General features: G+C 40.6%; 1 long non-coding RNA gene across 1 annotated transcript; it reads right to left on the bottom strand.

Moving 5' to 3' along the window:
• Positions 1 to 4,535: 4,535 nt before the first annotated feature.
• Positions 4,536 to 11,937, bottom strand: LOC142080818 (uncharacterized). Its single transcript, XR_012673128.1, has 3 exons — positions 11,473 to 11,937; positions 8,789 to 9,144; positions 4,536 to 5,131 (listed from the first exon to the last, which is right to left on the bottom strand). It is a non-coding gene; the product is annotated as an uncharacterized LOC142080818 (long non-coding RNA).
• Positions 11,938 to 15,632: the final 3,695 nt, after the last annotated feature.

Genomic DNA, 15,632 nt, shown 5'->3' with positions numbered 1-15,632 from the left:
TGAAGTGTTTGGTCTTAATTACAGTAAATATTTTTCCATTTCTGTACAGATGGGAAATGCACTGGAGTGGAACTGGATGGTTTAAGTTCATCATCTGTTCATGTCTTGATAGAGATCAGTATAGATTAAAGGTAAGTCTGTTTATCCATATTCATTTTCAAAAACCAAAATGATATGCAACAGATTCATAATTAAGCAGAAGTGATGATGTTTTTGTACAGCTTAGTTAAATGGATTTGCCACCATGCATTAGAGCAGAAGCTATAAAAACAGACCAGATGTTGCATTCCACCCCCCCTCTGTGCTGCAATTTGCATGAGAGTCCTACATCCTAAATAAAACTCGAGGTCAAAGTTTTCTAACCTGGGGATCTATTATTAGTCTTCTAAAACCATACTGGCTACCCAAATAAGGTGGCTTCATTTACAGAGGCGATGAACAATCCCAGCTAGGAGTAAAATCTGAATTAAATTTACTCAGGGACTTATGTGCCCGAATACAGTGGCAGCTTCAGGTTCCTAAGCCTGCTGAACTCAGAGCTTCTCGTGTAGCTCCTGCCTTGTCGCCCAGACATTTACATTTCTGCCACAAATAAAACCAGCTGAGTCACCACACTGCAAGGCCTATCTTACAAGTGAGCTGCCGCAGGACTCCCGCACCATGGGTTCCTCTGCCAAATTAATGTAAGCCCTCCCAAAGTCCGTAGCGTACACAGCCTCCCTTACTTTACAGGGGAAAGTCAGCTAGGCAAAACTTGGCACTTCTTCTGCACGTCTCAGTGCAGTGGTTGCAAGATTTGCTTTCATAACCCCATCCTGCTGGATTTGAAGTAGGGATTGGAGCTCCTGCTGACTTTGTGGAAATACTTGGTTGAAAGCAGGGTTCAGCCTGAGGTATAAAAAAGACAGGTTGCGTAAGCCAATACAAAGCACCTGAGACTCAAAGACATAAAGAAGTACCTCTGCGTTCGAGACTGGTGTCAGCTAGGCTGGCAAGCGTTTCACCCTGTTCACTTAGTGAGGACATAAGAGGACACTGGCCCCATGATCCTCAACTCTCAGTTGCCAGAGCTGGGCAGAGTGAGGCCTTGCAGGTGAGATCTTGTCCTCACCGCACACAACGCGTGTTTTACCACTCTCTTTGGTGGAGTCAGGCTTTCACAATGTTCCAGGTTTAATTCACAATGAAGTCACCAGGGTTATTCATGAGGCAGAGATACTAGGAGATAGCCCTCACATCATGGAAAAGAGTAGGCCTGGGCAAGGACCTATTAAAATCAACATTACACAACTGCTTCCATGGGGAGCTCCTTTTTCTCCAATTATTAGCCACAGTGATTAAGTGTGCTGGGTGACTCACGGACCTTACGTTGCCCATCAACAACAAAAGCCATTTGGAGTTAGATAAATGCCCTTAAAATGTACTCTTTAACATATATAGCTCACAATATTTTGAGCACCAGTATCTGTGATGTGAATCATCTCGATGCACTGAAAGTTTGTTGCTACTTCGGTTTTTTAAACAAACAGCATGCCTAATAGCTCTCAGAAACTACAAGATCGCCCCAATCAAGCGATAAAGAATGAGCACTGATGTTGATTAAGAGCTTTTGCTTCATGCATTCCGTTTCTAGCAGCCTGGCTTTACAGTGTGCTACACATCCCGCGCGTCCCCAGTGCAGCTCATAGAATGAGCATGTAACTGAGGAAAAACATTCTGCCGTGTATATGCCAAGTTATCATTTCCAGAAGTAAAAGGAGATAGTTCAGGGGTCTCTTTAATTTCCAACTAGCTCTTTAAAAGAATATCTTAATTTCTGAGCCCTCCATACGACTTATAGTACTTTTATTGACGCAAGCACTTTTAAAGAAACCAATGCACGAGGAAGAAACTTCTTACGAGTACTGATTTCAGAATAGCTGGGTATTTTTAAGAAACGTAGCTGCTCACTGTATGCCAGCATTTTAAAAATGCCTAAGAACATCATTAGCATCTCTAAGCAGCTAAATATTTTTTTTAAAAAACTTGTCCTTTAGTCTCTTGGATTGATTAATGGAACATTTCTTGTTGTGAATAATTCAATGCCTTGGAACAGTATTCCAATCACAGATGATTATAAATTAACACTCATTTTAACTGATGCAGATAATCATGCCAATGTCACAGCAAATACATTATCAAGCATTACATATGGATGCTGTAATGTAAACAAGAAGCTGAGAACTCCATTATCTATCGGAGCATCACTACCAAGTAATTTCTAAATATTTCATCATTGTTTAGACTGCATTCAGATTGCACAGAATAACTTGCTACTTACAAACAGTAGATGCAACTGTTTTCTTAGGTATAATTAGCAACAAAAAGGAGGAAGATTTCCTTTGTTACCAGTTGAAACGCTTGCTCAGGATATTGGAAAAGAAAATATCTTCCCTGGACTCCCATGCTAGGCCATACTTCCCTCCTAACAAGAAGTTTGACTGAGGAGAAAGGACTAACAAAAGACTGATAAATAAGCTCTTGTTTTGATATAGAATCAAAGGAAACCATGACTGCTCAGAGCACTGCAGACAATAACCCTTTGCCTTAGTTTCCCCTCCTTGGTGTTGTGAATGACTGGTAGGCATATAGACCCTTTTTATATTACTGCCTTGCTTTTCCCTCTCCGGGGAGTCATACTGACATTTTGTGAGTTAACACAGTCCCGGAGTAAGGGAACGCATGCTGGCACATTCTTTTCCAGTCCTCAGAGCAAAACACTGCCTGTCATCTTTTTTTACCATAGTCCTCCTGCCTTTGTTCATTGAACAGCTAGAGCTGCTGAGGGGCTCAGGGAGGTTCTTCTGCTCATGTCTTCAGAGCTTTTTAACTGGTGGGCTTTTAATGCACAAATGAGATCTGTACTTTCCAGAGCAGAGCTACAAACAGATATTTCATTCTTGAGATACTCTGATCCCTGCTCTTCATTCACAGAAATAAATGCAAGGTATAAAATAAATGTAGACTCATCCTGTTGAGCTAAAGTACTTTTGTATATGTAACAGATTCTGGCCTCACTTTTTTTTTTGTCAGTGTCACATTAAAGGCTTATTTCTGATTAGACTTGATAGACACTGGTATAAAACTCTCACATTATTTCAGCATCTTCTGTTATTTTGGGGTTAGAGGAGAACTAACTAGGAACAGTATTTAGGAAAATTCCTCCTGATGATAGGAAACCAAAGTCCTATCAATATCATTTGTTTGTAAACAGAGACAGTAAACTATTCTGTAACTCAAGCTTTTCTCTACATATTCCCACCTCATTTTAAGCCAAACTTGAGATTTCTGCAATTGAAGCGATCAAAAGCAATCCAGAAAAGGCATTTCTAGTTATATTTGGAAGTTGATCTCAGCCATTAAGAAAACATATAGCACCTCCGTGGTGAGGAAGAACACTGATGTTGAAATAGCCCTAGCATATTATGTAATGCATTTTCTTTGTCTTTATATGTTTCTTTCTAATAGCCGTGGATTTTTTTTACTGGGAAATGAGCTGGAGCCTACATTTTTGAACAGATTATTCAATCCTCAATCCTGTTCCAAACCAAAACCAAATAATAATTTTATAGCCACAGCAGATGTAGGTAATGTTGATCAATTATAACAGCTGTGCCTGCTTCTCTAGAAGTTTCAGGTTATGAGTCCCATCTTGAATGAAAACATACATTTTGCTGTACAAACCAAGTGGATTTTGGAATACTCAACTAAAAAAACCCCAACAACTTCCACTAGCCAATTTTGAGTTATAATCTTCCATAAAAGGCTTTCGTATTTGTCTCCACAAAAAAAAAAAAAAAACAACTTGGTCTTTAACAGCTGCAGTCCAGCCTAAGCCTGTTCATCACCATTAGGTAGGGTAATGTATATTTATTAATTCTCCCCGCTCCCCTCCCTTATTTTTGATTGTCAGGTTTAGTCAGGCATAAAAATGAAGCTTTTGTGCAGTCAGAACATCTCATGATTTTTCATGTAGCACTTCATTTTGTTTGTCTACAGAAAACAATTGTGAAGTTAGGGTTTGTTCAGATAACAGGACATTTCTCTCAGCCATCACATTTTGACATTTGATAAGTAATTAACTAAAGGAAAGAACAGCTGTTAAGAAAACGCTCAGTGACAGCATGTAGGTGATTTAAGGCCAATTCATGAACCACATAAGCCCCATTTAAATCTAAAATGTCACGAGATGCACAGTAAAAAAAAATTGCATGATGTCTTTCCTTTGCAGTCTAACAAAGAGTTCACCTTCATCAACGTGAATATCTGAATGTGCCATCAAATACTCCTGTCATCTAGGATGGGAAGCTTAGACTCCCATATCCTAAAGACCAATCTTATGACAAATAGTAAATACAAAATACAATAAATAATTACAAAAGAAGGGAGCTTACTGGATTTCTTTCTTAAACTTCAGAAGCATTTTCCCTAGCTTTTGTATCATAATTTTTCTCATGTCCATCATTTAGAATAAAAGATCAGATAGATCAAAGCTGGTATGTTTGAAATAAAAATGAGTAGTAAGCTAAGTACAATACTATGGACAAGACAGAGATGAGGAAAAAAAGAATAAGCAGTATGGGAAATACATGACCGAGGTGGCAGATGACAAAGGAAAGCAGGTTTATGAATGAAAAGCATTCTGAAAAGTCAGCTCTTCAAAACAGACCAGAGTTTTGGCAGATCGCACGTACACGGTTCCCGTTACGTGCACAGCAGATAAGCCACGCTGATACTGGCTCAGTGGCCATTTAAGGACTGCCCATAAAAGCGGATTATTAGTTTTCATAATATAGAATGGGAAATAAACAATTTTGCTTCTTTGAAGATACCTTCTTGAGACTCTCCTTACCTGGATCTTAGCCACAATACTTAGAATGATATTAATAGATTTCTCTTGGCTCTTGAAGCGTTTTGACCTCAGATGGCTACGGTAGTAGGTAGAGGATGTGCCAACCTACAAGCTAGCCAGCATATGCCACACCTTGTCATACAAATACTGCCGTTCTCATTCTCCAACTGCTTCATTGATGGGTTATTATTCTAGGACAAGGATTCAATTGCTGGTGGTTAATAACAGCTATTATGTATGCTGCAAAAGAGAAATAACAAATAAGGTACAAGCACCTGAATGCCACTCCCAATAGCCACCGATTGAAACAGGCTTGCAGCAGCCTCCCAGAGAAGTGGCAAGGCTCGCCTCGGTTCTCCTGTGCTGGCAGAGACATTCCTATATGCATTTGGCAGATTCGAATATCCTGGTCAGAGGGAGCTGTGAACAAATCCATTTGGCTGGAGGTTGTTATGCCACGTGGGAATGGCTCTGAAATTATTCATGTTTTCTCCTTCATCAAAGCAAAGACCAATTGGTCAGGCAAGGCCGGGGAGAGAGAAATTACTTTCTGCTTTTGGAACGAGGAAGAGTAAGAAGGCTTCCTGCTAAACGCAAGGTTCTGGTGCGCTGTGGAAAGCAAGCAGCAGAGCTACTGAGGGAAGCCAGCCATGGACGTAATCCACGAGGAGCCAGCATACCACTCAAGTGGTAAAACAAACACTGCAGTGACTGAGCACCACAAAAACAAGCTTCAAAGCTTTGCAGAAGCGGACCAGAGTGCTCGAGGCAGAAGTACAAGACAGCCATATCTGGACTAGGGAGAAGGGAGGAGGGTGCTGAAGGCAGGAGGTGGAGCCCGCAGCCTGCTTGGGTGGCAGCAGCCTGCGGCTCTGGGCCAGCGCTGGTTCTGACCCTCACCAGCAACCGCAGGGCTGTCCTGAAACTACAGGGCCGCTTCAGAGACCTGGGTAGGCCCTCACCCATTAGCAGTAGGGGAGGGGAAAAGCATAACAAAATTGGTTTTGGAGGCCTGTGATCCTTCTCACTGAGCTAAGCCAAAAAGTGCTGTGATTTCCCTGAGTAACAGCTAACAAAAGATTGGGCTCTTAATTTACAAGCTTAGCAAATTTGACTTGGGGATGGTTAGTTAAGCAAAGGTGATTAATGGAAAAGGCATTTCCTGGCATGGTCAAGACCCCAGGAAAAAAAACCAGGCGCCCTTAATCCTGACAGTCACAGACCCTCCGGATCGTGACTGTTAAAAGACTGGGGTTTTTTTTAAATTGAATGAATGTTGGAAATATAAAATGTGGAAGTGACAAAAAAAATTTCTTATATGTGGAGAAGCTGACATTTAGCAATAGACATGAGACTGTTAATAGCATAGAGCTTTCTCCTGACAGTTAATACTAGGATAAAAAAAAACATCCGGAAAGTAGGACTTGTGTATATTTTGCTATGTTTATAATTCAGAATTAATATAGAACACAGAGACGTTGCTTTTACAAATCCTTTTCCTGGCTGTAACTGTATTTTAAGCCATTCACAGGATGTTGATATGCATTTATGAAATTGAAGAGCTAGCCCCCACAGAGAGTGGCACCGCACTAGTGCGTCAGTTTGTGTCATTATTATGATGATGAGATTTAGAAGGGAGCAGTTGCTTATGAGATTACTTTGGGTATATGATCAAAAACTTCAGCATGGATGCCATTTATAACGAGTTGTTAGCTCGAGGTCAAACAAGAAGGGTTCTGGCACGAAACAATTACACAGCAAAATAAACAGAAAGTGTAAAGCTGTTCTCCAAATCAGCAGCGAAACAGATCTAGTCTGTCAATAAAGCACCCCAGATTCAGGCTGAAATTCCAAGGCTGGAAGTGCAATTTTAAAGGGTGCTAAAGATCATTTGTTGCAAATTATTGTATAATAGCAGTATCTATAACTCATTTAAGAAGTTGCTGTTTACGCAGAATGGCTCTCCTAACACAATAGGCCACCTGGCACGGAGCAGTTAATGAGATCCTAAAGGATTTTCAAATAAAAGGGTAGCATTTACTTAACTGAGAAAGTCTCTCCCATGATAATTTGTATTAATACAATCCTTTGCTATACTTTCAGATAAACACTGAGGAACGGTACTGATGTTTATTTCATTTCTTAAAGATACCGTTCCTTCTAGAACTATCAATGTGACAGATAAAGCATGGATAATTTGTTTTGCAGGATAAAAAACCTCTTCTCATTTCCATCAGATATCTAGAAATTACTGGTACCTTGAGACTGTTGATCAGCAAATAGATTCAGCCCCAAAAGGGAAAAGGGCCTATCTATCTACTGTAAGAAATACAGCCAAGACCATGGCTGAGTTAGGCATGAATTCCTGACAGGCAAAGGACAAAACGTACACAAGCATTATCGCTGCTGATTCTTGGTTTTAAAAAAGTGAATTAGCAGCTGCAATAAATTGCGTCTTCCAGTAGAAGCTTCTATACTTATATTTGCATATATATTTTCCCAGAGTCATTCCCAAGTATATGTCAAAGGCTCTCAGGAGGCATGCGTTAATAAATATTCTGCTTATAAATTATGAGAGGGACGTCATCAGCTATAGGTGGAGTTCACCCCATCTCCAGCAACTGCAAACTTCTCCTAGTCAAAGATGACAGATCTTCAGACCTCATAAAAAGCCTTGGAAGGAGCATGTTGTCCTTGAGACGCACCCGGTTATGCCAAGCTTGATGGGGTCCCAAAAATGCAGACGTGTTGAGGGAAGCAACACCCACATTTTCATATTTCAGCTGACATCCGGCTGAGTGCTCTCAGCAGTGTTGTTTTCAGCTGTGCTGGGGGAAGAGCAATCTGCCAGGGCCCAGCCTACTCACTGCCTTCTTTCTGCCAAGTCTGTTCCACGGGGAATACGTGGGCAGCAGCCCCTCAGCGCCCTGGAGGAGCAGGGCTGCAGTTCAGCCATCCCTTAGGTGCCCCTGTCCTCAACAAGTGGCTGTATACAGGACACTGATGCCATAATCAAACCATTAATAAATATCAGTGATCGGTTCTCATCGGGCTGTATTGATTTTTGAAGCACAGTAAGTCTTTTCAGTTTAAGAGCAAAGACTGCCAGTTTGGGCTGCCCGATTATGAAGCTAATCACGAGAAGATGTCCAGTAAGTTTTGACATTTCACCCGCTCCGTGAATTATCACCTTCCTTTATTTCAAGCAGCCAGCCGGAATCACTTGCTGTTAGACTGATGGTTTTCCTTTTATGGTTTACAGATTTTTGTAGCTAATTGTGAAAAAAGCCATTTTTGGAATGCCTGGGCAGTACACGCATGAATCACAGCAGCAAGCCATTGCTTCTGTCTCCCAACATGTATCATGGAACTATTTTCTTCCATCCCTTTTGTAGTACAGTACATTCTACATTGTGAATCATTTTCATGCAAAAATAGAAACCAGTGATGACTCTATGTTCACTTCACAACAGAGAAGCAAGAATTGGCATCCCATAATTAAAGTGCCAGGCTTAGTGGCACTGTAACAAATTGCTGCACAGACGGGCTTGAGTGTCAGCTGTAGAGAGATTAATAAACCCCTAAACACATGTTTCCTAATAAAATACGATTTTTTAAAAAAATCAAATTCTGGTCCTCAGGGAAGATCCAAAATAACACATATTTACTGCCATGACCAAAAAGGGGCTTGGATGTTGTAATGCTTAATAATGCCATACCTAAAAGCAAAATGAATCCTGCCATTCACAACACTGTTAGGTGCCTATCATCCCTATGAAGTGAATGAGGAGAATTAAGCACCTGGGAATCACATTTGCAGTCTACAGCATGCTGGGGTGTGGGAGATGAAATACTTAGGTCGGGCAATATTTTGGCCATCTCTTCCACAGATCCTACCTATATCGCACACTGGTTCTGCGGAGCAGTGTCTCCCGGACACGAGCCGCTCTGAGCCAGGAGCGTAGTCCTCATCAGCAGAGTGCCAAACCTGATCTAGTAATCCTGGTGGGAGGCTGGGAATAGTAAGTCATAGTTATTGCCACCCTAACGTGGCTGCTCGGCTTCTCTCTAGCCTGGAGCCTGCACCTGCTTGGGATGTGGGCAGAGAAAGCCTAAGCCTCCCTGCAGAAGATCCTGTAGAGACTCCGTTAGATGCTTAACTCAGGCCATCACAGATGTTCATTTTGTGAAGCGTGGTACTGATTGGAGACTTTACTGTTTTCCAGCTGCTCAGCATGGCCCATCGTTTAGTTCTGTTGGAAGAAGAGACTGCAGTAATTATTCTATTTCAAAATTTAGCAAATTCAGTCAGGTAAACTTAAAGCTTTTTAATATCAGTGACTGTCTAAAGCAATTGCACCTTCTGTAATACTGCAGTGGTAGAGTAACTTGAGCATTCTTCAGTGAGAATACATCAAACTGGCTCTTTTTTTACTGGAAGTTGTGTTACTAGGGGGCTAGTCAGTGGGGTAGAAGCCACAGATGGGAAGCGTAGCAACCCATAGGTTGGTATTGCCTGTGCAGGGATAGCTGGCAATTTAATAAACAAGATACAGGATATTTTGAGTGAAGTAGTAAAATGGAGCTGCAGTGGCCTTGAGTTTGATCTCTTGCAGTAAATCGGGAATTGTATTGCAGAGGCCAGAGATGTCATGCTACTACTGAAGCGATTAGGATCAGCCTCAATACTGAAAGGGCTGAAGGCATTTTAAATTTTACGGAATTGTAATTTAAGCAAGAAAAGAATTTTACAAATAATTTTTCTGCCACATAGACAGAAATCAAATCCACTTGCTCCTGTTTTCAGCTGCAGAAATATTCATACTTTGGCTCATCTACAATCTGATTTCGTCTTAGCCACACCGCCAAAATACACCTAAATCTGGCAGATACTCGTAGTTCTTTTAAACCCTTACAAGGGAAGAAAAAAAAATACTGTTTATCTTGACTATTTTTTAGAGGATGTTTAACAACAGTAACGACATATATTGCTTTTCACTATGCATACCATAAAGGGCCTTCAGGATTGAATAGTCACAAAGAGAAAACTGAGGTGTTTTAGTAGCCTTCTGAAGACATTTTGGCCAAAATCCTGTAAACATGAGCTGATGTGCCACCTTTCTTCCAGCAGCAGTCTCATTGCCATTAAAAAGACAATACAGTTCTTCACAAGCTGTGCTTAGAAGATCGATGCCCTAGTGTGCTACAGAGTACAAAGGCCACAGGCATAGGAATAAATGGTCATGAGGGTAACAGGATCTCTCATGCACCAGCTGAGATGAAGCTACTGTTGATTGTTAGGGTATTAATAGATGAGCTTATTATGCCTTTCTGCAATAATTTAAGGAGTTACTATCCCCGTGTTTGTGGCTGGTCATGCTCAAAGTGAAGTCAAAAGAGAATATAGTCAGTGCCTCGACAGCATCAGTGTGAAGTCTATCGGTTTAGCTTAAATTTCGCTTCACCTGCAGTTTAAAAGGAGCAGACCATGGCAATAAAGCAGCTGAGGTGGGGCACACATGCTGTTCTGCTAGTTTTGCAGTGGAAAGGGGCAACCTCCAAGACAGGACTACAGTCATAACTGGGGGAGGTGACTTCTTGGGCCACCACAGAGAGATTCACTGGATCTCATTTATCAGTATCTCTAGTCTCTGGCAAGGGTGAGTTTGTTCAAATAAGGCAGCCCCTCATACCACTAGCTGAGCTGACGATCCAGAGGGCTAAGCTGATTTGAATTACTTCGCATGTGCTCAGGTCATACATAGATCTCCTGTGCCTCAGCCAACACTTGGAAATTTATGTACACGTTTTGCATTTCAGATGTCCATGCATATTTTATTAGTGGAAATATTCATTTGCGTAGTACTTACTGGAGTGAAGTAAATTAAATTTTTGAGGACCTCTGGACAGCAGAGCAAAATAAACTGCCTGGACTTTGAAAAAGAAGCAGTTATGGTGAGTTGAGGCACTGTTGTCACTGTTTGGTTTTTCAATGGTTTCTATCAGTTTTTACTTCAAAATAACTGGTTTTCATTATGAATGCCCTCAGGCAGGGTAATTGAATTTACTGTAAAATGAAGGACCTGTGTACATCACTGGGCACAAACAAGCCGGAGTGGTTTTTTTCTTCATGGTTGGGTTTTAGACAGCTCTGGTCTGAAAGATCTGTAACCACAGTGATATCTACCAGAGCTGTGTGTCTGCAGGAGCAGAAGCTCTATTTTTCAGATGCTGAATGTGGATAGCCTCTAATGTAAATTACTATTTAGGTGGCAGTTCAGCAAAGATCACACTTGACTTTCAGCACAGGCTTCAACCTCTTACTCAAGTTAATCACACACTTAATTGCTTTATTAAATAGGGATGGAACTAAGCATATCCTTTCAAATATGCTCTATCAGGGCCTACCCCACAGATGGTCAAGATACCAACTGAGGGCTTGATCCAGATACCACTGAAATTGACAGAAGACTTCAGTGGCCTTTGGTTGGAGTGTATAAATTGGAGTCACAGGTGTGCTTCAATGTTGACAATACATAAATCAGTTTTCCTGTCATGTAATTTTCATCTGATTTACTTACTTGCATGCAAACCTGTGAGCTGGAGGAGAGCTGAGGGCTTAATGACCTGGTGTAGTGTTAACATCCTGGAAGAAAAAGTCAGCACAGACAGGAGGACAACAGGACCTTCAAGATACTCATTCTTCCCAGACTTCCACATGACAGAGAAGAACAATATGGTGGAGCTGAAGGTAGAATCTGACTCGCAAGTACGGCCCATCATTTCGCATAGGTGTCTCTCAAGGTTCTGACCTGCTTACAGTTCCCCATAAAGCTGAGGCTCCAATGCTTTTCTAAAGTGTTAGTTATAATTGAATAATCTTACAAAACTGCTCTGAATAGTGGAAAAAAAAATTATTTTACCATAATCATCTTGTATCAGAGGATGTTTGGGGAAAAAAAACCTTAGGATAAAAATTAAATACTTAAGTCTTCAAGCAAAAATGGAAGAATTATAGATGGCAGAATCCAAAAACCTCTTCAGTAAGTTAAGTTAAGTTGAGCTGAGACTCTCAGACTCATTGGTGCAGGGTAGCCTGACTGAATGGCTCAAAATTCACATGCCACTTTTGTTTTCATCCCCACATGACTGAGATTACTGTGCCAAAGAGCAAGTAAATCTGGAAGAGGATTTCCTGGCTAGGATCTGCTTTGGGGCTGTAAGTTAGCAGAGAAGACAGGCCCTCCCCATGATGAGTGAATTAGAATATACATGTATCATGAGCAATATTAAGGATCTGAACTGGGGCTGTTTTCCGCCTGGCAACAGGTTTACATAGGCTATATTCAAGAGTCCTCTGTAGGTGCCCTAAACAGCCTTCTAAGCTTCACTGAAGAGGTAAAAACACTGTTGAAGAGGTGAAGAGCTTTGTTGCTGGGTACCTATCATACTAGACATAGCATGGGGAACAGGGGACTATCTCAAGCACAGAGATTCAGGACAAAAGTACTGCCCAAGAGGATACAGAGAAGACAACTTTTGAGCAGTGGAGTTAAGAGCAGCTCTGTTTGTTGGCAAGATGAAATTATCTCAGAAGAATGACTGTGGACCAGAAAAGTTCAGAATTGCTGGAGTTCAAACAATTAAACCCACCTGCTCTATATTTTGAACAGAAAAATAAGATGAGGAAGGAGCAGCAGCAGCTGTGCTTTTCACAGAAAGAAACTCAAAAGTTGAATATGCAGGTTTATTTTGGGATTGCTTGCATTCACAAAGGGGAGACTGGTGGTAAGAACTGAGGAAACAGGACAAGTATGTAAAAATGTGGACCTTTGACTACACCACTCAAATCTCTACCTGGGAGGAACAAAAAAAAAAAATACTTTTTGTACATGAAAGTTGTGAAAACAAAAGCAAAATATTCTGAGGAACATATTTTAAAGCTCAGGTGAAGTAGACAATACAGGTCATGTATTATCTACAGAATAGTGATCCCTAGAGCCTTCACCCACTTTCAGAGTGTACATGAGCCACAGCTATTGTTTCTCTCTCATATGTACGTATCTACATAAATGCTTACCTTGTCTTTAAAACATGAAGTGCTGGGATTTCTTCGTGGTGTTTTTAAGTGAGTATGTTGCTAGCGTTTTCCCTGTCAAATCTACAAAAGTAGGAAGAAAGTACACAGAAGCACTTGGTAGCGAGGTATTAGCTTGTGGTTTACAGATAGATACTCTCCCTCTGCCTTCTCCTTTGAAACTGTGTGTGGGCTTCACTCAGTTGAGCTGGGCTTCTTGAGAAAACCTCATACTGCATAACTACCTACTATTAGCATTGGCTGATTAAGCAGGTAAGTTGAGTTTCTTGTGCGGTTTATTCTCTGAAGGCATATTGGAAATGTAACTCTCATTTCAATTTGTCTTTATTTTAATTAAAAGTTAATCAAAGACTGATAAAAGCACAAACAGATATTGGATCCTAATTGTTACATTGGTGAAATTACTAAAAATGAAGGAGAGTGAATTCTTATGAAAATTATTGAACTAGCTAATCAATCCAGAGTTATGGACATGTTTACAGGCTAAGAGAAGCCTCTTGTCTGGAAAGGCTCGAGAGGTATACTAGGTCAGTAGTGAAATTTTGCCCTTTGGCATGATTGGCAAGGTAGGGTCTGTCTCTCCCCTTTGAGGAAACAAAGGGCAACTGAAGCGGAGAATACCACTTATATGACTCTTTTCATCCTACTATGCTATCAGTGAATGGATGTAACTATCAGCATTTTTGGTGAAAACATCCTACTTTGGCTAGGCGCAGAAGAGAAGGCTGGATGAGGGCTGAAGAAACAAACACATACATTTGAATATTGGATGCATTTTCCTCAATGCTTCTGATAGAAAATGTGATTGCATCAGATGTTCTCTGAAAACTGCCAGTTTGCTTAAGACTATTCAGCAAATTACCTCAATAGCTGCTTGCGTACACTTCACAGACAGATTGCAAGGAGGTACTCTTCTCTCAGATGCAGATGAGGAATAGGGTCTTGGGATTGATGTACACGCTTCTAATCTGCTTCACTAGCAAATGACTGATTTTTTTTTTTTAACTGCTAACACAGCAGGCAGACTTATCTTTAGACAGAGGCAGCCAAGAAAGTAAGGACCATGGATATGAAACCTTCACCCACTTACAATTTTCCCAATTTATTTGCTTTTGTAGTGAAGATTACTCTTTAATCAGAGCAAAACAGCAAAAACATTTTATACCTCTCTTCAGTAGCCAAAGAGAATTTGTCAGAACCTTGGCAATAAAACCCATCCTCAAGTGTAATTTATGCCAGATAACTGATGAATCTACAGCACAGCAATTTGGGCCATTCTGTGAGGGACCCCCAGCTTAGATCACATGGAGATTTCTTCAGGGTATGTGGAGATGTATCTCCTTAGCTAATGCATCCTTAGGGAAGGGTAGAACACGGGCAAATTCAAGAGAAAGAAAAAGCTGCCAGAAGTAAAGGAGATTTTCTGTAGCATTTCTTCCAAAGCCCAGTCAAGAATCACAACAGAATTCTAAAAGGTTTTAGGTGAAGCCACTGCCTGCAGAAACCTCCACAGCATCAATCCAATTATGATGCTGCAGCATGAGGGTAGAAGAGGATGGAAAAAGATAGCAGAGAGGCCTATCTTCCCTGCATGTTTAGCCTGGGCATCACAGCTTATTTAAAAAATGAAGAAAACTTGTCCTACTAGTAGAATATGAATAATTAAAACAGGAAGGATTGCTGAAAGTGCTCATTTGCTCTTGCTTTCAGACAATCTTGCAAACTGGCCTGTTAATCTGGCTGGTGGGGATGGCTTCCTCCTAGTGAAAGTCAATAGAAGACAATCCTCTAATACTTTTTATCTTGGCAGCCTTTTAAGTGTAACATGTATAAATAAATGCCAATATTAATTGCATGGAAAAATGCCTAACATTCTCAGAGTTGAAAATGCAAATCAATTATGCTGTCTGTCTTTATGCTACCATCTTAAAAAAAAAGGAAAAAATTCTAGTGACATATTACACTGCTTTGTGAATCACTTCCAAATTGGTGGAAATTTTCACACATCCTAATCCATTAAGAAGCTTTCTTTTTAAGCATATTCAGAGCCTTTTGAATCAATGTAAAGACTACATTTACCATAGAGCTTTAGAGTGGACCTTGAATTATGATTTTCCTATTCTGTGTGAATGGTTTGGCAGCAACAGACAACTCTGCATTTCCACTTAGGACACAGGGAACTTCAAAGGTCTCTTTCAAAGGCTTTGAGTTTAGTTAATATTAGAAAAACAGTGGCTATTTAAGAGGAAAAAAAAACATTTATAGTAGTCAGAAGCTAAACACCTTAGAAACAGAGGGAACTGAGAAACCCCACAGCCTTCCTGGGGTTGCTAATTATCTAATGCTTCACAGTAACAGATTGGGAGGAGGGGGGAAGATCTGAACCCCTTTTTTTTTGCCTTTTATTTCAATAGCAGTGTATTGTAGCTGTTTGAAAAACTCTTAGTTTAAAAAAAATAGCTCTCATTCCATAAACAGACAACTCTTCTACAATCCTGCCGACGTAGAAAGCTAACAGAAATTTCTTCCGTCAAGGGCCATTAGTTGCATTTTTCTGACTGCAAAAAAGCACGTCTTAAGAAGGTGCCACAGGACCAGGAACGTATTGCTGTAATGATACAGTAGGCAACTAATCCAAACTCA

This window comes from Calonectris borealis, chromosome 3 (assembly GCF_964195595.1).
Source record: "Calonectris borealis chromosome 3, bCalBor7.hap1.2, whole genome shotgun sequence".
NCBI classification, from domain to species: Eukaryota; Metazoa; Chordata; class Aves; order Procellariiformes; family Procellariidae; genus Calonectris; species Calonectris borealis.
This window is presented reverse-complemented; position numbering and strand designations above follow the sequence as displayed.